General features: G+C 39.1%; 1 protein-coding gene across 5 annotated transcripts in view; it reads left to right on the top strand.

Moving 5' to 3' along the window:
• Nucleotides 1–952: 952 nt before the first annotated feature.
• The window catches only part of LOC120525970 (neuron navigator 1-like), a 365228-nt gene continuing 340659 nt past the window's right edge, over nt 953–25521 (top strand). For all 5 annotated transcript variants that reach the window (XM_039748733.1, XM_039748732.1, XM_039748735.1 and 2 more), the window contains exons 1-2: nt 953–1152; nt 1777–3665. The gene's annotated coding sequence lies outside the window, so the exon portion shown is untranslated. The remainder of the gene's footprint in view (nt 1153–1776; nt 3666–25521) is intronic.

Raw genomic sequence — 25521 nt, forward strand, 5'->3', positions numbered from 1 at the left:
AGATGGAGTTTGTAATAAAGTAGCATACAGAAGCTGTTGCCATTCACTAGTAAGCCAGTGCCATATCCCACATTCCTTCCAGTATTGTCCTGTTCCAGTAGTGTACCAGTGACTCTCCTGAAACAGGCTTCGGCATCCAAGACTGAATAGGAAGTACAATGCTGTACACAGCATCGCCTGATTGCCTTTACACCATACCTGCTCTTCCAGCACAGCATCACAAGGAATCTAATGCAGCAGCCACAAACTCTTCCTGTTTTCATGTTTGCATTGTGCCCTGTATTGCTGGATTGAATTTGTAACTTTTGTGGCCCTGTAATTGTAAAAGCAGACTTTTAAATGGAAGGATGGGGGAAAAGTATCCGTTAGCAAAAGACTACCTATATACAATGCAGCTCTACTAAACAGATCAGCTACTTACTGAGTTTCTTTTTTTAATTAGTTAGGGTATAAAATTCTCTCTTCCCTGATATACTGGACTTACTCATTTTATTATGCAGGGTACTCCACTTCCCTTTGGTTAGGGACAAATGAGAAGTGCAGGTTCTATGATAAAGAAGTAGACAAAGGATATTCCTAGCTAACATGAATTGGGGGGTATATCATCTAAATGTGGAGTGGTCTCTTTGTCTCATCTGGTGCTTCATCTCCTATAACACTAAATATATACGCCCTACTCTGTCTAAGCTTCACACTGTCCAGATGGCCACAGTTGTCAAAAGACGAGAGGGAAGTGTGCCCCTTTACTGACCTAAGGCATCCACTGGCACAAGACTCTCTTTGTGACAACCGCGGTGGCCTGGCACTTTTCTTTGTACAGCACAAGAAAAGCGAGGCGCGTGCCTGGAGGCGGCGTGCATGATGCCTTGCCGGCTGTGCTGTGCTTTCTTTTTAACTTGCTCATTGTGCGAGGAGCTCACAGGAAGCTGGAGCGTGCTGTGACTTGAGGATGTAGAGATACTGCAGTAAGAGTTTATCTCTGTGTATGTGTGTGGGTGTTCATGTATATACTCGACCTTCACCCTGTGCTTCTGAATACCTGCTTTTGGCAATGCTGTACCAGCATGGGCTCTTCCGCATCAGGCTGCGGCAACTTTATTTTAATCAGATGTTTGCTTGTGTGAATAGAATGAAGCAGAAGGCAAGCACCAGGTAAGGATATTTCAGCAGCCGCGTGGTGTCTAGTAGTGAGATGTCTAAAAGGAGGAGGTAGGAGGAGATGCCGGACAGCTCTTGTCTTGCTGCATTTCCATAGCAACGGGTTTCTTTAAGCGGTCTTGTACGTGGCAGTTGCAGAGCTAATGGAGCTGGCCAGTGTTCTTGAGCAACCCACAAATCGTGTGTCCTGCAGCCTGGCAGGCCTGCATTCAGGAACTAACTCTTTAGCTCAGTTTAACACTTAAAATCTATTGTAGCACTATTGTGGCAGCAAAAATCTGATAGAACTAGGTTCAGTTAGATTAATGTCCCAGTTGGTTCACAGCTTGTCTGCCGTTTTCCTTTTAGTGTCCTGGCTTTGCTCTGGCTTTAGTCTCTTGCTGCTGAAAGTCATTGAATAGGACCTCTCACTGAGCACTAATGCTTTCTTCTCTTTGTCTTTACCCAGCCGTGCTGGCTTTATACTCTTTACTTAATATTTGTCTGTGTGTGTAATCCTTTCTGATGCTTTTCAAAGGCGCTATATAACACTTTGCTGAAGGTTTGAACTTAGTTTAATTGGAGTGTGGGTCTACTATTTATACCCATTTTTAATTTTGTGTTTTTTTCCATTTTTAGTACACCTTGGCAAAGACGAACAAGCAGTAAAAAGCCCTACAGATTCATAAGAAGCTGCATGTAATGTTTCATTTTAAGTTAGGAGTCATCTTGTATTTTCACTCTGCCTGTCTTTGTTCATCGACCTAGTGAAAATAATTACAGTGGGTCTTATATCCTTCGATCCATCCATTTTGTCTGTGTACTGGGGAAACCCTGAGGAGTTAAATATTCATCCCTTTTGGCAGTGATTTGTTTAAACGCTTATTTTGGAAGTCTCATATGCAGACAGAAGGAAGCACAAGACAGTTGCCAGCAACAGCTCTGTCACAAGTACTTCGTTGTTCTCAGATTTATTGTGTGTCAGAGGGTGCAATCAATGAGACTCTGTCTGTGGAATCATGTGGTCACTGCACAAGGCAACTGTCTCCTTCTCATTTCCCTCAGAAGTCATAGAGTGATATCCACTGGGAAAGGCAGATACACTGATTAACAAGGATTAAAAAGTTGTCCTGTTAAAGCCACAGGTACTTGCTGGACAGAAGACTGTACTAATGTGGTGTCAGATTACTTTAATCTGAGTAAGATATTCAACTTTTGAATAGGCTTATGTAGACATTACCATCTATATTTGTTTAACTAGAACCTACTTAAACATTTCGCTTCATTTTGATGGAACAGGACATTACAAGGATCTTTCTGATGGACATCTCGATTGCCAATAGCATTGACAGGTGGGGATGTATGAAAAATTCAACAAGAGAAATCTTTGTCTCTGAAACTTTCATCCTGCCAACTACTCCAGTCTCCTCCCATAGGCATCTTTAGAGTTTTTAGCCTTGATTATTTTGATTAGAAGTATAATTGCTACAGTGTGAATGCATCCAAACTTCATAAAATTGCAGCCACTCAGCAGACCTCATAGTAGTGGCTTCTACTCTGTTTTCATATTGCTTGCCTATAAAGCTGTGAAATGGAACATCCCAGTATTATGGCAAGCTAAATTAACATTTAGAGAACTGCCCACAATGTGTGAGATGCATTAAATCATCTGGACTCTAAGCAAACATCTCTTCAGCTCTGTGCCATGGACTGTCTGGAAATCTTCTCTAAAGTCTGCCCCGGAAGTTGCTGCTCTGAAATTTAAAAACTATTTTTTCTATTTTTTTCTGAAAGTGTCACTTCTCCTTTTGTTGGTTACTGGTGTGTTTACCCTTGTCCGTGGAAATCACTTTAGGATTACTATTATTATAACATTAAAATTAACAAAAATATCGACCTACAACAGTTCTGTCATACAAAGGGGAAGAAAGCTTAACACAGAACATGGATTTGGCTGTGAGCAGCACAATGACCTTGGCAAGTGACACCAACTCATGGCAATTTTGATCTGTTTCACGGATGCTTGAATGCTAAACATTTGTGTTTATGTTCTAATTGCATCAATGGGAGAAAAAGTAATTGTTCTGATTACTCCTGTGTAATAGCTTTTCTAAAATAGAAACCTACTGTGCGACAGTGTCGCTGCCTACTCTGAGTCATCCTCCATCCCCACAGCACTTTGCTCACAGCTTCCTCAGGCACTGGTGTGAGAAGTTGTCTCGTGTCACAACAGCGGCCTATCCAGCCAGTGGTCAAGAAGGGTCAATGCAGGAAATTCTTTTCAAGCTAAGCAGAGCAAGTTGTTTATTACATCATGTGTTACAATAAAGAGTTAAAAAGGGATCCAGACAAATAAAACAGCAAGACGTTAAAGCAGAAGTGAGTGTTATAAAGAGGAAGAGCTCTGCAGTGAAAACTCCGTGGCTTTAGATTCCTCTCCTGCTCAGGGTGTCAAAGCAGTTCATCGACCTGAATGGCCAGGGCCGCTGGCAGGATCTGGGGCTCCAGCAAACACATCAAGTGAAAATGTAAGTAAATCACATTGCGTCTTTCATCTCCCTGTACCTTCTACTAACCTAAATCTAACAGTGATATTTTAACATTATGGACAACACATCTGCGGATATGGAAAGAAGTGTTCAGAAGCACCATGTGTGTGTTTATGGCTATAGCAGTCATGACCGGATGCACTTGTAAAGAGACAAGCAAAGTTGATTGCCACCATATCATAAAAAGCTTGGCTTTTAAAATTTTAAATTAAAAGTGACAATATTGAGAACATAACATTTTCAAACCCACTTATTCCAGTTCAGAGCCAGGTTAATTACAAAAATAAATGCACAATTCAGGGGAGCCAGGCAGGGAACCAGCAGATGAATGGGCCTCACAGAACAGAGACACTAATAAGGAACAGCAAGGTGAGTAAAGGAAACAAGTGGAATAGAAAGACATGACAGAATGAGGTGATGGCAGTTTTTAAGAAGGCTTGGACTTTGATATTGTATTCCATCCTAAGCTTATCTTAAAAATGCCCATTTGCAAGCTTTAAAACTTTTAATATTTAAAAAGAGCAGAACATTGGCATTAAAAAGAGTGACATCTAAAATACCACTTTGGAAAATGAGAACTTTATATTGTACAAAGCTATTATAGCGCAAGGTAGGCTTCTCATTGTGTGTGGAATATCTTTACATGAATTACTTCATATTATCTATGCAGAGTCCCATATTGAGTTTAATCAAAGCAACTAGCCATTTGATAAACCAATGTGAAACATATAAACTCGGACCTTGTGACTAGATTATTTGAACATTTAACCTCAAAAAAAAGGTGGCACAGTGGTGCAGTGGTAGCACTGCTGCCTCGCAATAAGAAGACCAGGGTTCTCCCTGTGTCTGTGTGGGTTTCTTTTGGGTGCTCTGGTTTTCTCCCACAGTCCAAAGGCATGCAAGTTAGGTGAATTGGTGTTTCCTGAAATTTGGTTGAGGTGTGTGTGTTTGCCCTGCAATGAATTGGCACCCTGTCCAGGGTTTGCTCCTGCCTTGCACCCTATGCTAGCTGGGATAGGCTCCAGCAGAGCCCCATCGCCTTGTTCAGGACTAATCAGGTTAGAAAATGACTGACTGACTGACCTCAGAGTAATCTTGTTTCCAAACATTGCTGTAGTGTCTATTCAGTTCTTTCATAGAGTGCAAAGCAAGCAAGATGTCTGCTGTGCTAGTGGTGAAGATACTGTACAGCATGTAAACATTCATTGGGCTCTGTTAGATTCTCTGCTATGTCAGTGGAAATGCCAAGTCAGTGTGGCAGAATTATTGGTCCTCTGCCAAATAGTTCTTTGAAACCTCATTGTTCTCTATCTGTCTCCAAAGAACAAGAAAAATAGTGCTCCTGCTAAGAAATGGGGCATACATCCCATCCAGGGATGGTTCTTGTATTGCCCCGATGTTGGTAGTATAAGACGAGACTCCTCAGCAATTCTGAAAATGAATTAGTTGGGTTCAGTACATACTGACATGTATTTGATTTAGGAACATTTCTCAGGCCCAGAAGATTTTAGATATTTTTGACTGCAAGATAATTGACATCACTTGTAATTGGCTCACACTAAGCTCTCTCAGATTCTTCCCTAATAAAAGTCTCCTTTTGCAGTGGGTGTTAACATGATATCTTTCTGCCTTCACTTTGATGTTAAACATTTCCTGTTTATTCTGAACCTATGATGATGCGGAATGATGCAATTTACAGTTCATCTAAAGATTTACAGTAATATTCAGGGGGAATTCTGAGACTGGTGAGGTAAATTTGTTGCTTTTACTAGAAAACTTTTTCTCAGCCTAAATCTTTGCATGCATATATAAATATATGTTATATGGTGGCATAGTAGTTAGTGCTGCTGGCTCACAATTTAAGCATGTAGGCATCATTGACAGTCCAGTCACTGTCTAGGTAAAGTTTACACAGTCTGACACCATCCATTTTATTTTCCTACACGTGCAAAGTTAATTGATATTTCTGAATTGGCTTTGTGTATGCAGTTGTGGAGGCAAATGTGCCTTGAGGACATCAGATGAATGGGACAGATCAATTTCAGAAGACCGTGGTTAAATAATTTTCATATTTTCTAAATATCCATCCATCCATTGTCCAACCCACTATATCTTAACTACAGGGTCATGGGGGTCTGCTGGAGCCAATCCCAGCCAACACAGGGTGCAAGGCAGGAAACAAACCCCAGGCAGGGCGCCAGCCCACCACAGGGCACGTGCACACACACACACACACACACCTACACCAAGCACACACTAGGGACAATTTAGAATCGCCAATGCACCTAACCTGCATGTCTTTGGACTGCGGGAGGAAACGCATGCAGACACGGGGAGAACATGCAAACTCAGCGCAGGGAAGGATCCTGGAGTAGCCAGAGAAAACTCAAAGTAATAATTATTTAATAATAATTCTTTGCATTTACTGTATATAGCACTTTTCTCACTACTCAAAGTGCTCAGCAATTGCAGGTTAAGGGCCTTGCTCAAGGGCCCAACAGAGCAGAGTCCCTTTTGGCATTTTACAGGATTCGAACCGGCAACCTCAGAGCCACCACATATAAGGGAAAACTGAGCAAACTCCACCTAAGCAGTGCCATTGTCTGGATTTGAATCCAGATGTATTAGAGCTGTGAGACAGTAGCGTTTACAAATTTTATAAAGTAATTATAAGTCCCCAAACTGTGGTGACGAGTCATTTCCATCTTGATTGAGAACATTGTGTGCAAGGAGTTAAGCAAACTATAGACAAACATAGCAGTATGGAGTTAAGTCTATCTCTTAAAATGGTTATTGGTATTCTTTGCGTACACAGCCTAAATTAATTCCACTTGGGATTTTTTTCCTAGCTCCATGCATTATTTCTCACTAAGTAGAGCAGATGTACAGTTTTTGAACCTTCAGTTCAATTCCAACATAGCAGAAAAATTCCATTTGTTCATTTAATGACAAAAGCAGAAGACTGTGACTATGCAGCATGGTACATATCCACACCTTATTTGTAACTGCCATGAAGTCATGCTCATTTTTACTCCAAAATCTCAATGTGCCAGATGCTGGATTTGATAGTTATGCAGCTTTTGAGTATTATTGGGCATCTGGCTATACATGACAATGATGAGGTTTTACTTTAGCCTAAAAAGTGGTAGTCACTTTGAGAAGGATCTGGCCTCTTGCTTTGACTCCTACCTAAACTTATAATTTAGCAGTATGGGGAAGAACAAAATAAATTAATCAATTATTATTTGATTATGTTCATTGCCAAAAGCAAATCAGACAATTTGGCAACTGGACTAGTTATAATACCTTTTAGACTAGAGGAACACTGTATGGCAAGATACTTTAATCTTATTACCTGCACTTTATTGATTTGTTTTAGAAAATGTATGGATTTATTACTTTGCTTGGTTAGCCTATCTTGTGTTTGAGTTTTTGAAGAAAAATACAAACGAAATGTAATTTTGTTGGTGGACTAGCACTTTGTCTTGTTCCCAATACTGCTACTGTACAGTAGCCTCTGGCACAAACCTAAAATTGGAATAAATTGAGGTTAGATGGATAGTCTTCATGTGTGTCATGTCATATCATGGCCCAGCTCATTTTTAGTCCTTTTTAGTCATAACAATACTGTACCCTTAATGATTTATTTTTGATTGGTTTTAAATGGGCGCCACTCACCTGACAACATATTGCGTCTGTGGCCAATAACTGGGCCAGAGGTATAGTGATGTGAGAAGTGTTTCATGCAACTGATTATAGGAGTTGTTTTCAGTCATCAAAGAATAATTTTTAAAATCTTATATTCTTTACCTATACAAATATCTCGTTTGACTTGTGTCTGTATATTTTCTACTTGCCCAGGTGTTGTGCACATACATATTAATAGATGTTGTGCTGAGCTGCTGGTGACACCCCAAGCAAAAGTTAAAAATAAGTGTAAATAATCAGTGTGTTTTCCTATTCTCACTTAAATTGTTACTGATTCTTTAATGAGCACTGCCACTTATAAAAGAGTTTTAAGTTGGATCTGTGTTATCTTTGGTGATTCTAACAGTTAGAATCCTGGCACCTAACAGCTCCTCCGGCCTAACTGCTCACTAATGATATGACAAAAGTGAAAATGATGTGCAGCAATAGCATTGAGCAGTAAGCAGCTTCATTCTTTTATTCTATCTGTGAAATTCTAAAATAAGACTTTGTCAGTAAAGGTTACCTTATCGATGTTTACTTGTAATTGCATATCCATTTGTTGCCATCTTGATGTAGGAAAAGTAAAACTGTACGAATTGCACTGGAATGTTCCTGGATTATGATAGACTTGTTTTGGAATCTTTCTTTAATTTGGCATCATTTTTTTTTTTTTTTACAAATTTACATTTTTACACATTCTTACTTTGTTCTAATATTATATGTGTGACATTATGTCAAGAACATTTTGAATTGCCTTTTTGCGTTTTTGTTTACTGGTTTCAGCCATGCTGATTGCCAGCCATGTGATTTGGAAGTCACATGATGCGGTGTGTCAAAATGTCACCGTTGTGTAAGAAGGTGGTGTTTATGGTCCCGAATCAAAGCTTTTTATGTAATGAATAAACAACAATGAATTGCTCTCAGTAGTGTTGGTTAGTGATTGAATCTTGATAGTATTAATCAAGACAGTAAACTGTTACACAAACTTTTTGACTTTTAATTTTTTTATTTTGTTTTGGGCTTTAGTTTCTGGATCAGTTTAGATTTTTTTCTTTTTGGTTTTCAAACTTTTCTCTGTTTTTTGGCTGTTCTTTTGTCTTGCCACAAAATTCATAGCTCTTTGTCTCCTGATTCATTCTGCTCCTTGCGTTTGTCATTGTCTAGCCTTTGTTCCATGTTAGACATAATGCTATGGCTGGCATGAGGATGCACAAGGATTATATAATAGAATAAAGGTCTTAAAAGGGCTGAAAGTGAGAGGCAAATCTCAGGAGAATGACCTCAAGGCTTTTGCCAAAGAAAAGCAGTGGTCAGCAGGATTTATATTTACTTATTTCATCCTCTCCCTCTAGCATTCTCATTACATGTTTATAAAAGTATACCTTTACATTTGACAAAACACTGAATATTTGACTTATTAGTGTATTTCACATAAAATGTTATCAGTATACATTAGATGACATATTTGTACAAAATGTATTTAAAAACTGAAATCCTACAGAAAAGAATACCGTATTAATCTAAGCTAGTGACCAATGAATCTCCTTCAAAGTATTCTGTTCCCACAAATATGCACTTGTTTCAGTGGTTGAAGCATTTCTGGAAATCCCTTATCAGTCTCTTCTGGCTTGCAAGTTTTGCTTAATTTTAGAAGAAAACTAGATGTCACACGGTGATACAGAAAGTCAGGTGGAAAGGATGACTTGGCATAACAGAAATGTGTTCTGTGGACTGCACTTTTAGTATTTTTTATGGTGCTACAGTGAGTTGTATGTGATGGTGGCCTTTTCGTGGTACTGTCAGTTAGCCTTTCCTAGCCTTTGCCTACAGTCTCAACAAGTCTCTTTTGTCCTCAAGTCACCATTAGTTCATTTTCATCAATGTCATATCTGACTGGCTTATTCCCCGATTCACTACATTCAGGTAAGCACTTGTGTCACACATACACTCAGGGCTTGTGTACAAGTATGATTAGTGTATTGTTACTGTTTGTAATTTGTAAAACTATTGATTTCATAATTTGTATATAATCCTATATTCTGTATTAAAGTAGTTTATTTGGGAGTCTCGGGTACAGTAGTTAGTGAGCTATGGCAAGACTGGATATGAAAACTCAGGGGACGTTAATTTTAAAAAATCTTATTCTTTCAGTTTTGAAGAGTAAGAGAATGATGAAGATTATGCGACAAAGTAGACCAGTTCCAAAAATGTGGTTAATGAGATGAATAACAAGAACAGTTATTTCATTTACGCAGTGGATAGCGCTGCTGCCTCGCAGTTCGGAGACCCGGGTACATTTCCCGGGTCCTCCCTGTGTGGAGTTTGCATGTTCTCCATGTGTCTGCGTGCGTTTCCTCCCACAGTCCAAAGACATGCAGGTTAGGTGGACTGGCGATTCTAAATTGTCCCTAGTGTGTGTGTGTGCGCACCTTGCGGTGGGCTGGTGCCCTGCCCAGGGTTTGTTTCCTGCCTTGCACCCTGTGTTGGCTGGGATTGGCTCCAGCAGACCCCTGTGACCCTGTAGTTAAGATATAGTGGGTTGGATAATGGATGGATGGATGGATATTTCATTTATAGTAAGATTGACTACCTCACTGGTGCAAACTGTGATGGCCTGAAGATAAATCCAGGATGTGGTGGCAGCATCATGTGGCCAAGGGGCTGGTTATGCACCCTTGGGAAGTTTAAAAGGCCGTGTATTAGACATCAAAATTCAAAGGATCACTTAACTCCGGGCGCATCACAGTTACAGGATGGGAAGAGGGTGGTGTTCACAAGAGTCTCACTGTGAAAAACATGCAGCTGAATTTATTATGAAACTGATGGTAACAGAGGGAGGCCTTTTTTCTCTTACTTCAGCTTTAGAGAGAGTGATCCTCTTTTGAGCTGTCACTTTTTTAGGAGGTAAGTCAAAATAAATTTTTAAAATCCAAAAAAGGGATGCATTCTTAATAAGGGAAAGACCTCCTGATTTAAGTGCATGTGCATACTAAGCATACTTGGATAGAGTAAGAGTGGCAAAGTACATTGAAAATGGAGATGCTGTAAATAACGGGGCTGTTCTCAGGTGTATAAAAGATGTAACATCACTGCTTTGCTGCCGGGAGTTAGTGATCATGGGGCAACTTCAGAGAATTTAAAGTTCCTGTCCACACAAAGTCATTTTACACTTGCTGCTAAAGCTACAGACCTGTAGGAGATAAAGGATTCAGTCAAAACGTCACAAGTAGATGAGACGAGGGTGATTTCTTGTCATGCTGGGCTGTCCATTATGAGTTCTGTGGATATTGTTTAGTTAATTCAGGACTGTCTATTTCATTCTTTGAAGTATTAAACACATGAAATACAAAAACTCTGGTAAGCTGACATCATTACAAAAGTATTTATTCATATTAAGCACCAAAGTGTAGATGCAGTTGAAATTTATTGTTTCTTATCATGTATTCTCTTTCCATTAATGACAGCCAAGCACACACAGCACAGACTTGGACAGGTAATAATAGTAGTAAACATATTTGCTAAAGTTCATAGGAACAGAAGAATTGTCTTAGCATAATTGTACTGTATAATGTTCTGAAATACAGTAATTCTGAAATTTTCTGAAGTCCAGGGCAAGTGTGGCAATAAAAAAAGGTGTCTGCTCTGTAGAATCGTAAAGTGATGGTGTTCCATAACACTGTGTTTCTTCTACCTTTAAGTTAAAAATCAGGCAGCATAAAATTAAAGTGTTTATGTATAGCATTTAAGGGTTTTTTTTTGATAAAGTTGTGATGTTAAATCCAAATTCCCAGTGAAATTTAAAACACAAAATAAAATTGGTCACTAATTTGTGTCCTGGAATAAATTGTAAGAAATTCTGTCTCAAAAAAAGTGCCCTTTGTCTGTTTTGTGAGCCAGCGCCCAGCACGCGGACTGTCTGTGTCCCTGCATGCACTTGTGTCTGTGGACTGTTTTAGATGTATGTGCCTGTTGTAAGTCTTGATAAAAGTCTCTCAGTGGTGACCACAGTATGAAGATTTTCTGCTACTGACAAAGCACTCTAAGTAAACCACATTGACCACAATTTAATGACCATCATGCACTATGTGTCTTTTCTACAGTCCTTGGACAGACATTAAACATGTTACTTTAAATAACATTTTCCTTCTTATCCTTGACAAGATCTCACAGAAATGTATATTGCTAAAGTTGTTATATTTGCTACTTAGTATGCAGAGTCAAGTGTTATTTTGACTTCACCTGAGTTACGTACGGGCACCTTAGGGCAGATAAAGAAGCGTTTATCCAGGAAAATGGATAAAAATCCTTGCACTGTTGCTTTCTTTCTAGAGTTTACATTTTATCTCTGTTCACAAGTCATCTACCAGACAAGTTCAGGAAATTTTGATTGTAGACTCTAAATTGGATGAATATGGGTGAGTATTTGAGTGGGAGCTCTGTGTCTGTGAATGGGCCCTGCAGCAGACAGGTCAAATGATTGCCATGTATTATTAAGTGAAATAATTATTGCTTTTAAGTAGTACAGCACTTCATATACTGAGAAGTCTTACAAATTTTATTAAAATACGCAGTGTCAAATATAAATAGTTAATTAAAATGTGAGATCTGTAGGGTGGGCTCTGTCTTGAGAGGAAGATGGATTTCATTTGATGATTTCTCTGTCTGCCTTTTCTGGTGCAGTGATATCAAATGATGACTTGCCGGTCCATAAAGATGCTTTCATAAAAGATGTGTGGTGAAAACATGTGCAGGGAAGAAACGGCCTTTTGCTTAGGGAACAGTAATTTTACCCCTCAGGCTGTGATGCATGTGCGGTGAAACTGCAGGGGACCTCACAGAGAAGATCGTATCATCAAAAGTTAAATATAGATTTCCTCTTTCTTTAGAAAATGCAGTGCTATTTGTTGATAAAGTCAGGCAGATCAGTAGCAGTACAGGATGCTCAAATACATAAACATGATTTTAATGCTAGGGTGAGTGAGGAGTGTAAACACTGAGAGAGAATGCCAGAGGGCAATATGACGTGTTGACCAGAGTTGGGGTTTTGATGGGCCTTGTTTGGCTGAGGTGCCCAAATTAAACATACCCCAGTGTCAGACTATAAATGAAATGCTGTACAGTACGATCTGTAAGCCTGTATGGCTTGTTATTGGAGGTGAGAGACTGTGGCATAAGAATGAGAGAAAAAGAATGGCAAGGAGGACTAGAGAGATTAAGAGGAGAGCAGAAAAACCTGGATTCTCTTAAGGTCTGGCCTATGAGGGAAGATACTTCCCTACTGATTTGTGTTCATTTTTGTTATTCTCTCCTTCTGAAATTAATTTCTTTGGTTGTCATAAACACTGGAGTCTGTGTCCATGCCACATTTTCATTAAGCCATCAGCTAAATTAATTATAATAATTCTTAATGTACTGCGGTGGGCTGGCGCCCTGCCCAGGGTTTGTTTCCTGCCTTGCACCCTATGTTGGCTGGGATTGGCTCCAGCAGACCCCCGTGACCCTGTAGTTAGGATATAGCGGGTTGGATAATGGATGGATGGATGGATTCTTAATGTATTTATAGGTAACCTGTACATCTGCATGTCAGTCACCAGGTGGCAGCAAACACCTTTACTTCAATGGACACAGTTGGTAGAATTGAGGTTAAAACTGGAGAGAGTGATATGCAGGCTATTGTTCCTTGTGGGCGCTGAAACCAGCACGTGATGATATTGTATTATTCTACCTTATATGAGTCTAAATTTGAATTATGTTTCTTAGAGCTTTATTTTGCACATGTATGCTTTTCTTATACTACTTCATGTCTTCCTCTAGTGTTAAACAAACCAGAATCAATTAGCACATTTTCTTTAACTTAGACAGACATAATAGTGATGCCAGTAGTCTTAAAGACATGATTTTCTTTGGCAGCTTCCTTTTCTATCAATTCTTTAAATGGCTACGGTGAAATCAAGGACTTCCACTGCTGGCCTGCAAATCTGGCCTTAAGAAGTTACTGCACTGTCCTCAGCTTTTCACTTACTAGTAAATAGAAGCATTGCTGAAATATGCAAATTACTGGGGCGGATGCATTTCTGACACTGCGCTATTCTGGTGAAGTCTAAATTATTGTAATTGTACACAAATATCCTATGAGTAATGGAACCTGTCATGAGGCAGCACAAACCCACAGGCCAGTGATGTGGCATTTGGATGTTTTGGTTAGGCCTCTGCATTTTAGCTCATTTTTCAATTACACTTTTTCTCCATCTGTTTTATATAGCACCTTTTATACAGAGCCCTCCCACAAATCGTTTTTCCAATGCTGTAAAATATAGAAGTTAAACAGAGTATCAAGTGCATCTAAGCAATGGTACACACATGAAAATAAAAAAAGGAAGCATGTTTGGTCAGAATTAACTCTGAGTCAGACATCATGGAGTTATTTCTGAGACCTCTACAAAAGAACTGATACTTCATAATCGGTGAAATGTTACAAGGAGATAGACAGAAAATTCAGCTTCAAAAAGTTGTGGCGTGCAGAAGGGATTGGTGGTGTGCCCAGTGAGGCTTAGTTTATAACATTCATTATTTTCTAAGGCTCCTTTCTGAAGAGGAGTGGTACAGTGGCATAGCTTCACAATTCCAGGGTTCTCAGTTTATTTCCATGTCTGGGATTTGAGGAGACTGTATATTCTTTTCATGCCTGCGTCAGTATTCTCTGAGTTTCTCCCATTTCCTCTTATAGAAAAAGATGTGGTTTAGTTTAACTGTTAAAATTAAACCAGTCCGGTGTTCCATCCAAAGTTTGTTTCTGCCTGACAGGCAATTCTGCTGGGATAGCTCCGCACCACTTCCATGTCTGAACTTAAGAACATGATGCTTGTGTGTCCAGTCTGTATCAGTAACTCTGAGTGTGGTGTGACGGAGTAGGAATTCTTGAGTGATGAAGATTTGCAGTAATCTGGTTGATAGATACAGGTGAGTTCAGTAAATTATGATGTATTTGGGAAGTGCTTCTTTAATGATATACAGCAAGATTAGTATTAAAACCTCCCATTAATTGCTTAAAATGCAAAAAATATTAGATTTTTTGTATTATCAATTAGCTTGTCGTGACTTTCCCACAGACAATAAAGGGGATGAGTTAAGGTAGAGCAATTTTTTTTACAGCCCACACTAAAGAAAAGTGATCTCTTAGTGCCCATTGACCCCAGTCTAAAACTTACATATACCCTAAAACTAATGATAGCCTCTTTCTATTGTAAAAAAAAAAAATCTGATCCTTCCCAGTCTTTATTACCCTTGGGCAGTCAACCAGTTCATTTGTTGCTTCTGCTTGAGCAGTTTACTGAGAAGTGCTGGGGAATCTCAAGATTTTAGAATGCCTTTACTAATGTATTTTTACAGAAAGAATGAAAGTTGAGCATAGCAAACTTACCAAGCTAACCATCTAATGAAAGTGACCCCTGTTATGTGAAGTGCAATCAGCTTTTTGTGAGGGGCTGTATAAATTACTCCATTTCATGCAATCGGGTGTCTGCAGAGTGAAATTATTTGGAGTAGGTAGCTAGATTGACTTCTTACCAGAGGAACTGCAGTGCCAACAACTTTGTGTAGGTTGTGTGGTTGAACCCACACTGTAAAATCTGGAGCCAGCTTGCTGAGATGAAGTGTGTGGGTTACCCCCATCATACAAACTGAAGCTTGTGGTACCAGCTGTTTGGGGGTAGGCTATATCGTTGAATCTACACTCTACATTCTGAAGCCTAAAGAGCCAATCGTGCATTTAATTTGTGCTATGTGTTAACTCGCCACCACAGAAACAAGAGTCCGAAACACCAGCTGTTTATCCTCAATATACGAACTAAAGCCTGAAAAGCCAGCTGTTTGAACAGGTTGTGCGAGTAATCCCTTTCCCTCAGTCATACGAACTGAGGCCTGTAATGCCAAATGTTTGGCATGGGCTGTATGACAACCTTCTCACTTTTTCACTGATACACAAACTAAAAACTGAAGACAACTGTTTAGGCAGTCTGTGTGATTAACCTTCATTATACAAACTAGAGTCTGCAATGCCAGTTTTTACCTTTTAATATCTGAGTGGAAGTAACTGGGGTATTGCATTGTATTCTGCTTACAATGCACTGATTGATGGCTCCTAAACAAGTCTGATCTGACAGCATGTCTTTTTCTCTGAGTGCTCTTTCTTTCCAAATGGATGCCGTCTGGGCCTTGTGTCTTGCCCTTTTTTAGGTTGATCGCCATTTCTGGTGCAGATGCAGGAATTACAGTGCAGAGAGGAGCAGTGTCACCTTCTGCAGAGCTGCATGCTACCAAGGTAACCAGCCACTGTGCTCTCAGAGTGACCTACTTAACTGGGGACAGATTTCATTTCACCAGCAGGGGGAAGCAGTGTCATACAGAGGAAGGAGGTCAGCGTGCCAGAGCTTGGGAAAGTTTTTTAGTTCTTTATTTGAAGCTAGATGGCACATGCATAGAATCGGAAAAGCAGCAGTCTTTTTTCTCATTTTATTTTATTCTTTTTTTTTTTTGCTTTACTGATGAGCAGTCATTGAGAATTCATGTTGGCCAGCCTGGTACTTGGGTTAGCAACAGAGGAGTTTATCTCTAATCAGAGCAGAGTGTGGTCATTTTGCAGGATGTTTGTAGTTCTACTCATCAGTCTTTGTTTTGTATGTTTCAGTTTCTGTCACAATCCTGAATTGGGAAGAATTTTTGCATATAATCAATGGATGGATATTTCATAATAGTGTTTCCTAATGGTGTACTAGGTTTGAAACTCGGCCTGGTAACTGTCTGTCGAGTTTATACCTTCTCCTGATGTTTTTGTAGGCTTTCTATAACTACTCCATATATGACTGTTAGGATAATTAACAGATGTATGAGTGAGTGTGGTTTGCAATGGGTTGGCACCATGTTCCAATTTGCAGCATTGTACTGGTATTCAGCTCTACTGAATTGAATTAATCTGGATTGGTAATGAATGGATAAATGAGTGAATAGCAGTGGGGCAGCAAGTCTTGACTGTGTTTTTGAAATGTTATCTGAATGGGAAGTGACAAGCTATGCTGAAGATAATAACACACTCTGGTCCTGGGCGTTCATGGTTCTTCAGCAAGTCTTTGTTATTGAATGATGTTACATTCAAGAATTTAGTGGTGCTATATATGTCCACTGATCTGTAGGAGGTGACCCATGCTTGCACCAGGTATATTTTGCAATCAGCAGGATTTCCTCTTGTCGATAATTAGAAACGCGGCACAATGGAGTAGGGCCTTTTAACTACTGCCTCACTTTGGCAGGGGTGTGGATTTAGTTCAGTATCTTTGTGGTAGGAGTGGATGGTACAGCAAAAAAATCTCTGTATTACAGTAGAATTAAAAATTCTGACAGTATCACTAGGTACTGGTATGGTGTACTTGTAACTGTCTTTAAGACTGAACCATATTGTTTTGACCAATGTCAAATATATTTATAATTTAATTGTGCACCCATGGGGCGGCGCAGTGGTAGCGCTGCTGCCTCGCAGTTAGGAGACCCAGGTTTGCTTCCCGGGTTTTCCCCGTGTCTGCGTGGGTTTACTCTAAATTGTCCCTAGTGTGGGTGGGTGTATGTATGTGCGCCCTGCCCAGGGTTTGTTTCCTGCCTTGTGCCATGTGATGGCTGGGATTGGCTCCAGCAGACCCCCGTGACCCTGTAGTTAGGATATAGCGGGTTGGATAATGGATGGATGTGCACCCATGCTTGCCTCTTATCTGCTGAAATGCTTCTTATGGCTCAGTTACTCAAAAGGATTTGATAGTAGGTATTCTCCTTTCCGTTTTAAACCAATAAAAGTGCAGCTTTCTTCTCATTCACCCTTTCAAACATAGAAAAGACACATTTATTTTCAGCATGTTATTCAGCATTAGTGTATTGCTCTTGTTTTGTGCAATTGTACAGTGAAAAAGCAAAGGAGCACCATGCAAATGTTTGGGCACCCCAAGATATTTAAGGTCTCGGATACCCTTTCAAGGGTCTCAGACCTTCATTAGCTCATTGGGATTATGGCTTGTTCACAGTCATCATTAGGAGACTCTAGGGGATGTAAATTACAAAGCTGTATAAATGCTCTGACCCTCAAACCTTATCCCAACAATAAGCAGCCATGGGTTCCTCTAAGCAGCTGCCTATCACTCAGAAAAATAAAGTGATAAATGCTGACAAAGCAGGAGAAGGCTACAAGTAGATGGCAAAGTGTTTTAAGGTTGCTGTTTCCTCAGTTGGTAATATTATTAAAAAATGGCAGTTAACAGGAATGGTGGAGGTCAAATTAAGGTCTGGAAAACTAAGAAAACTTTCAGAAAGAACTGCTCATTGGATTATAAGAAAGGCAAATAAAACTCCCCGTTTGACTGCAAAAGACCTTCAGGAAGATTTAGCAGACTCTGTACTGTTCTATGCAGTGACGCCTGAACAAATATGACCTTCATGGTACAATCAGCAGAAGAAAACATTTCCTGCATCCTAGGCACAAAATTCAGCGCCTGACGTTTGCAAATGAACATCTAAACAAGTCTGATCCATTTTCTGGTCTGATCCATTTTCTCCATTTTCTGATCCTGTGGACTGATGAAGTCAAAACAGAACTTTTGGGCCACACTGTGCAAAGGTGTGCTTGAAGAAATAAAGGGGCCAAATTCCATGAAAACAGCTCCTCTCCAACCATTAAGGATGGGGGTGGATTGATCATGCTTTGGGCTTGTGTGACAGCCAGTAGCACGGGGAATGTGCCATTGGCAGAGGGAATCAAACAAACACCAGCAAATTCTGGAAGGAAACATCACACCATCTGTAAAAAAGTTAAAAAGAGGATGGGTCTTCTATACAAAATACATTTCAGAGCAGGTCATCCACCTGAAGCTAGCAATATTCGGGCCCAGCCAGTACTTGGATGGGAGACCAACCAGGAAAAAGCTTGGGTTGCTGGTGGAAAAGGTGATGGTTAGGCCAGCAGAACGTACCTACCCTGTGGTCTAAATGTGGATCCCAATGCCCCACTGCAGTGACAGAGACACCGTGCTGTAAGAATAGTTCCTGCCCTTCGAGTGAAAAGTAAAATCAAGGTCCTGACTCTCTGTGGTCATTAAAGATCTCTGGGCGTCTTAAAGAGTAGGGTATATCCCGATGTCCTGGCTAAATTGTCCATTATGGCCTGGTCATTCTGGCCCCACTAATCATCCCGTGTCTCTGATTGGCTAACTACCTCACCCTTCAAATCCTAACAGTTAATGTGTGGTGAGTGTACTGGTGCAAAATGGCTACCATCCCATCATCGCAGTAGAGGCTACACATTTGTGATTGAAGTGACTCCCCACTCACTTTGTTGTTAACCAACAACCCCAAGAAAACCCAAGAATCTTGCAAAATTAGAAACCTTTTGCAAAGACCAATGGGTGAAAATACCCCGAGTAAGAACTGAAAGACTCTTTTCTGGCTACAAAAAGCATTTACAATCTGTGATACTTGCCAAAGGAGGTGTTATTAAGTACTGACCATGGTGGGGTGCCCAAACTTTTGCTTCAGGCCCTTTTAATTTTTTTGGTATTTTAAAACCGTGAATGATGGGAATAAAAATGTTATCTTGCTTAAAATATTAAAGAAATGTGTCAACTTTATGCCTTTTGGTGATCAGATTATCTTCTGCTCACTTAACTATTTGCAGTTAAGTAAATCAAGTTTTGACGTTTTCTAGATGTTGCTTGCATTACAGAATGCCCACATTTTTTAATATTGAGCACCTTCAGAATTGTGCCAGCTACTCATTCCAGTGTAGAGACCCACTGTTCAGTTCTAACACTGCTGTTACTTTTAAGTTCTGATTTCAGATGCCAGAATAGGCCCCATCCTCTTTCTTTAAAGGAAAATTCTACTTCTCATACTCTTCTTGAAGCTTTTAATACTGATGCGAATCAAATCTGAATTTATAAATACAGTATGTTTGTTGTGATAGGTGGTCTAATACTAAACTTCTATTATTGTTGCATCCTCATTCCATTGACATAAATGTAGGAAGTCTGACAAATAAGAGAAAACCATTCAGCCCATCAACCTTGCTGGGTTAGCTTATTGTCAGAGTATCTTCTCTAGATAACTTTTAAAAGTTGTCAAGTTTTCTTCTTCAGCTGTATGAGTTGGTAATTTGTCTATGTGAAGAAGTCCTTCTTGGCAACAGTCTTAAATACACTGATTCTGTCTGATGAATTTAGGAACTGCTTATATTTTCAGGATTGTATTCTTGAGTTTATGCAGTGTTAGATATCTAATTGTGGATTTTACCAAATGCTGGCTTGCTTTTTTGAATGTACTTGTGCTAATCCTACTTTAGCCTTTCCATAATATTCTATTGTGTAGTTGGTAACTTTCTAGAATTTTTGGATTTTTTCTATGCTGGTTTCTTTCTCTAGTTTAATGGTTAAATTTTCTGTTTCAGAGTATTCACATTTTTGGAGAATTTATGGGTGGTGGTTTCATTCTACAGTTTTTGCGATGCACTCATTGTTCCAGCTTGATGTTGAATCAGTTCTGAAACTGATTTTTTTTTTTTAATGCTGCTTTAATATTATGATGCACTTGATGGTGTTCATGTCACTGAATTCCTGTATTTACTTGGTTTCCATGCTTTCTCCAATCTGGTTTAGAGAGCTTAGTGAAGTTCTTGTGCCGCAGTTGCAGTGATGTATAAATAAACTAACAGGTGGGTACAGTACACACTACATGTATTTGCTCCTTACAATAACGCTCTTTCAGTTCACCTTGCGCCCTTTCAATATTTGAGATTGCTGCTCTGGTTAGATTTTTTGACTGCTATTGCCTCATATATTGATCACCCTTGAAAGTTGTTCCAGGTGAAAAGCAGTGATTGTCCTGTTTCCAAAGTGGCATGTTCATCTCTTGTGTTTCTCTGTCCTCTAAGAAAGACTTTACAGTCTATTGCCAGGCTGTCTCATCACAGTAATGTCTGCCTTTTAGCTTCAGCATGTCTCATCTACTCGCCTAAGTAGGGATTGCTCTGAGAAATTATATAAAACATTTTGTCTTCTCACGAGAAAGAACATAAGCAATCTTCTTTTTTTTTCCTCCTATTACAATTTGGCAATGAAACAATAGAACGCTTTGATATATGGGAGCAGATAGGCCTTGAATGAGGAAGCTGATCTGTGTGTTTCTAATAGTGGCACTGGCACAGTTCTTGAGCTGCTTTACGCTTCCACAGAGTAAGATTGAATACAGAGAGCACTTTAGAGTTCCTCTTGGGCAATTTAGGAAAATTTAAATGCAAAATGAGACTTAATGGCATTAGGCCAGCTTAACTGAAAAGTAGATTTTCCCGCCAGTCTGGTTATGAGGACAAGCAATAGCATGGATCAGTTTCCCAAATTACCATGTGCACAGAAATAGCAAAGAGGTAACATCTGACATAGCAATACCTAGAATGAGTGAGGCTTTGAATAAAATAAAAAATAAAGGTATTTAGCTAGAAGGTATTCTAAGAGAAATACACATTTGAAGCGGATAAGAATATAATGTAGGCATACTCTATAAACTATATGCCTCAGTGACCAACACTGTCAATTCTAAAATCATGACCGATTTTACCATGTGTATAAAAAACAACTGCATTTCTCTATGAGTAAGGCTGCAGATAGATTGTTAACCACAAGTTAGTTATGCATGAAAAAGATCAAATGCTGGGGTAGGTGTACAACCATTGTGTTCATTCAACGAGGGTACAGGTCATCTGCTGTTCATCCATCCTCTCATAAGACAAAGTATAAGCAAAAGAGTGCAAACTAAACCCTAGAGGGCTGCTGTTACCTCACTGCAGATTATACAGAAAGCAGTTTCAAAGACACTGTGCTTGGGGTGACACACAGTATGTACTCATATGGAACACATTTTAATGATCATTGCACTTTTAGTCACTTATGCAGACAAGGCATGCAAATTTGAGACCTTTCTACTAAAGATGGCACAATACCATTTTTTCCCACAAGTGATACTGATATTAAAAAGTTGAGTATCTTCCAATACCAATCCAATTTTTTTTCTCTTTAACAATTGCTAAGCTTTAACCTACCTATTTATAACCATGGCCTTTGTGTAATTTGACAATCTAAGCATAGCATGCTCAGGCTGCTCAAATAAACACTAGTAAGAAGAAGCAGAACAACTTGCCTTATATAAAACTGATGCTTTGTTCTACTCAATTGTACTATTGAAAAACTATCATGTAAATATGAACAAAATGAGGGCATTTTAAATAAAGGAGTTGTAATTTTAGTATAATGCTAGCAAATCAAAAAAGAATAAAAATGAATCGTAACAAATGAAACACCTGAATCTGATGGATAATCAGATATGATTCTTACTTTTCTTGCTTGTCCTGTCCACTCCAACATTTTATGCCAGCACCGTTTGGAGCCATCTCTCTCTATATATAAGTTGTAGATATACTGTATGTCCTTCCATTCAGTGTTGTAAATATACTAGAGCCACTGTTATTGCCAATGCCCAACAGATCCTGCAAGGCAGGTGGGCCCACAGACCCAAAAGGCCCCTTCACCAGACCTCCACCAAGCCAGCCACAAAAAACTAAAGATATTTTTTGTATTTTCATTCTAAATGAAACAGTGATAAACTGATGTGTCATATCGTGTGATGTTACAGGTAACAGATGGGTGGAAACACGGTAATACTTGACATCTGCATAGGTTAGGTAGTAGGCAGCAAAGAGATCCATCATGATTAGGAGAAGAAAGTGTTGCCCATATCAAACAATTGGCACAACAGGTCATTGTCAAATTACCAGAGATAACATATATTATTAAAGCATTAGGGGAAGGGGAAATTGGCAAAAAGTTACCACTGAGTGTCATAAACAGGGCAGATTACCGCACCGTACGTCAGGTAGATTGAGCATTGCGGCGACTGTGATCGAAAATGTATTTTCTCTGTTGAATTATTATTGTCATTTTTGTTGTTTCAGAGTTTCATTCCTTTTTAGGAATATGCTGTTTTTAAAAACATGCTCTCACCTGTCCTGTCTCCTATCCTTTGGGCCACCAGCAGAGGAGAAATGCACTAAAACTAACAACTCTGATCTCTCATTTTCTATTTCTCTTCCTTGCCATTACAAGCTCACAAATTTGCAGGTATCCTGCACTGAAATCATGTGAAGTAGAGCGGCTACCAGTATATTTTAATTGCACCTTTTAGAGAAAAATATTTTATTTATTTTGTGCATGTGGGGTACATTCAGGAGAGACTTGTCAGGTTTGGATCAGTCACAGAATTAATATGAGCAGTCAAAAGAAAAACAGATATAAGGCAAAAAATTGGGATACAGAATTTCAGGATAGAGTCACATCTGTTCAGTTCTTGTCACTTGCATGCTATGTGTGCCCTTAACTGCTCTGTGAATATCCATGCACAAGCATTTTTTTCTACTTTCAATTAGCTGCTTCACTCCTAGTTCATCTCACAGTAAGATGCAGTGACTTCTTGTAAAAATGCTTCTTGTGAAAACACACTTTAATTTTACTGACGTTTATTAGCATTACCATTCATTTCAATGGAAAAAAAACATTTTGCCTAAAATTGCTCGAAAATCACTGCAGACAGGAGTTTTCTAAATTGTTCACTGCTAAAATTCTTTAATGTGAATAGTGTCACTGAAAAAATGGTAAATAACTTTACAAATTGTTTAGTAGGTCTATCACTAAAATGTTTAAAAATGCTTAGGTGTGAATGGGCCCTTAGGATTAAAAGATAGTAAACAGGTTAGACATCAAAATATAAAAGAAGTCACAAACAGGGCATCAAAGTTGAAAACAAAAAAAAAATTGATGTGATAAATATAGCAAAGTTTGTAACACTAGTTTTATATATTTTTCCTTACTATGAATAATTCATAAATTTAGTTTTGGTAGATGTAAAGTGTGGACACCCTGACTGTATGGGCCACCATTTTTGGTAATGGCAGCTCTGCTTAATGATTGGCATCAAACAACAACTAACAACTATGCGTGCGATACCCATGAAATCATCACACAAAATGGCATCTCCTATAAAGAAAACCATATTCGAATGGTGATGTATTGACAACATTAACATATATAATCCTCAAAATAGCATCATCCAAACTGTAAAACATGCCAAAACAATAATTCATATGGATTGAAGACTTGAAGGTCTCTAAAGTTTTATTCTGTATCACACTACTTAGCAACTTACTCCAGGTGTCCATAGTTCTTTGTAATGTTTGTGTGAAATTTTCCCTCAGCAAGTTTCCATTTGTGTCCATGTGTTCTAGTTGAATAACTCCAAAAACAGATTCACTGTACTAATTCCCTTTATGTCATTGCTTAATCTCCATTTGCCTAAACTGAACAGGTTCATGCTCCTCCGCATCGAGAGGAGTCAGATGAGGTGGCTCGGGCATCTGATCAGGATGCCTCCTGGACGCCTCCCTGGTGAGGTGTTCCAGGCACGTCCAACCGGGAGGAGGCCCCGGGGAAGACCCAGGACACGCTGGAGGGACTATGTCTCCCGGCTGGCCTGGGAACGAATGGGATTCTCCCGGAAGAGCTGGAAAAAGTGGCTGGGGAGAGGGAAGTCTGGGCCACTCTGCTTAAGCTGCTACCCCCGCGACCCGACCTCGGATAAGCGGAAGAGGATGGATGGATGGATGGATGGATGGATGGATGAACAGGTTCATGGTTCATATCTCTCAGTCCTAGAATAAGCCTAGTTAATCTTCTCGGGACTTTCTCAAGTGCTACTATGTCTTTTTCTGTAAAATTAGGCACAAATAAATGGCCTACCCTATCACATGGTCCTATTAATTATAAAAACCCCAAAAAAGAAGTTTGTAATATATACCTTAGAAAATTCCATCAGCTGAAGCAACCTCTTTAGTAGTATAATTTAAACTTTGATTCCATTTTGGTTGAGGGTGTCCTATTCCAGGAATTTTCATGTTCTTTCATGTCCTTGCATGGGTTTCCTTCAAAGCTTCCTCCTGCATTCCAAAGACATGTGGTTAGGTTCATTTTGAAACTATAAATTGGCTGAATGTGAGTGAGCATAAGTATGTGTGTTTAAGTGGTACTGTAAGTAATGGAATGCTGTCTCATTTGGGGCCACTTTTTCACTTGCACTCCTTTGTTCCTGTACTGACTGCACAAGATGACAGCAATGAAAATGTAATATTCAAATCTGGAGATGGCATCAAAGTCAGACACATGCTAGAGTCGATATTTTAGGGAGAACTAAAAAAATTCGCCAAAAACTCAATATTAAGAAATAAACAAAAAGAGACAGATCAGTAGTTGAAATTGTGAGAAAATGTGTAGCTAGAATCCACAAACTATGCCTTTGTGATTTGTATAGGCCATAAAATGACTATAAAAATGTAAAAAAATTCAAATCATGACAGTTCGTCGACTAGTAAAGCCAATGTAGGAAATGTATAGATGCATGGAATTAAATGATTTCAATCTTCTTTGCAATGAAACGTGGCACTGAGGAACAGTGAGTTTATAGACTACCTACGTAGATGATAGAATCTACTTTAAACTCAGCTAAGATATGACAGTCTGCTACCAAGGAGAGTGTAGTAGGCAGGATTTAAGTTCCTGAACAGTGTCATAGACCCCACAAGGCACTGGTTTATTCCACTGAACATTTTTCCACATCCATTGTAATATTGTTGATAAAGACAAGTCACAAGCCCTAGTTCATTTTAGTTTGTTTCTTTTTATGTTAGATTTTATTTACTCATTTTGCTTTTTTTTCTTTGAGAAAGGATGTGCTTTTTCCTTGAAGTTATCACTTGCTTAAACTGTTTCTAGTCTTTGGAATTTCTATAGAGTTTAAACTTGAAATGATTATATTCATCAGTTCTTAACCCAGGGTGATAGCCATTTGACAAAGCCATAAGGACCCCAATGCCTATGCAACTGATTCTGAACACATGGGTCCCTTTTTGTTTATAAAAGCAGTTTGTAATATTTTTATTCCAGTCCGGAAACAATCGTTTTTAACCTCAAACTGATCAGGGGGCCAAAACTTTTATTTATCATACATACAATACAATACA

Source organism: Polypterus senegalus, chromosome 3 (assembly GCF_016835505.1).
Source record: "Polypterus senegalus isolate Bchr_013 chromosome 3, ASM1683550v1, whole genome shotgun sequence".
NCBI lineage: Eukaryota > Metazoa > Chordata > Cladistia > Polypteriformes > Polypteridae > Polypterus > Polypterus senegalus.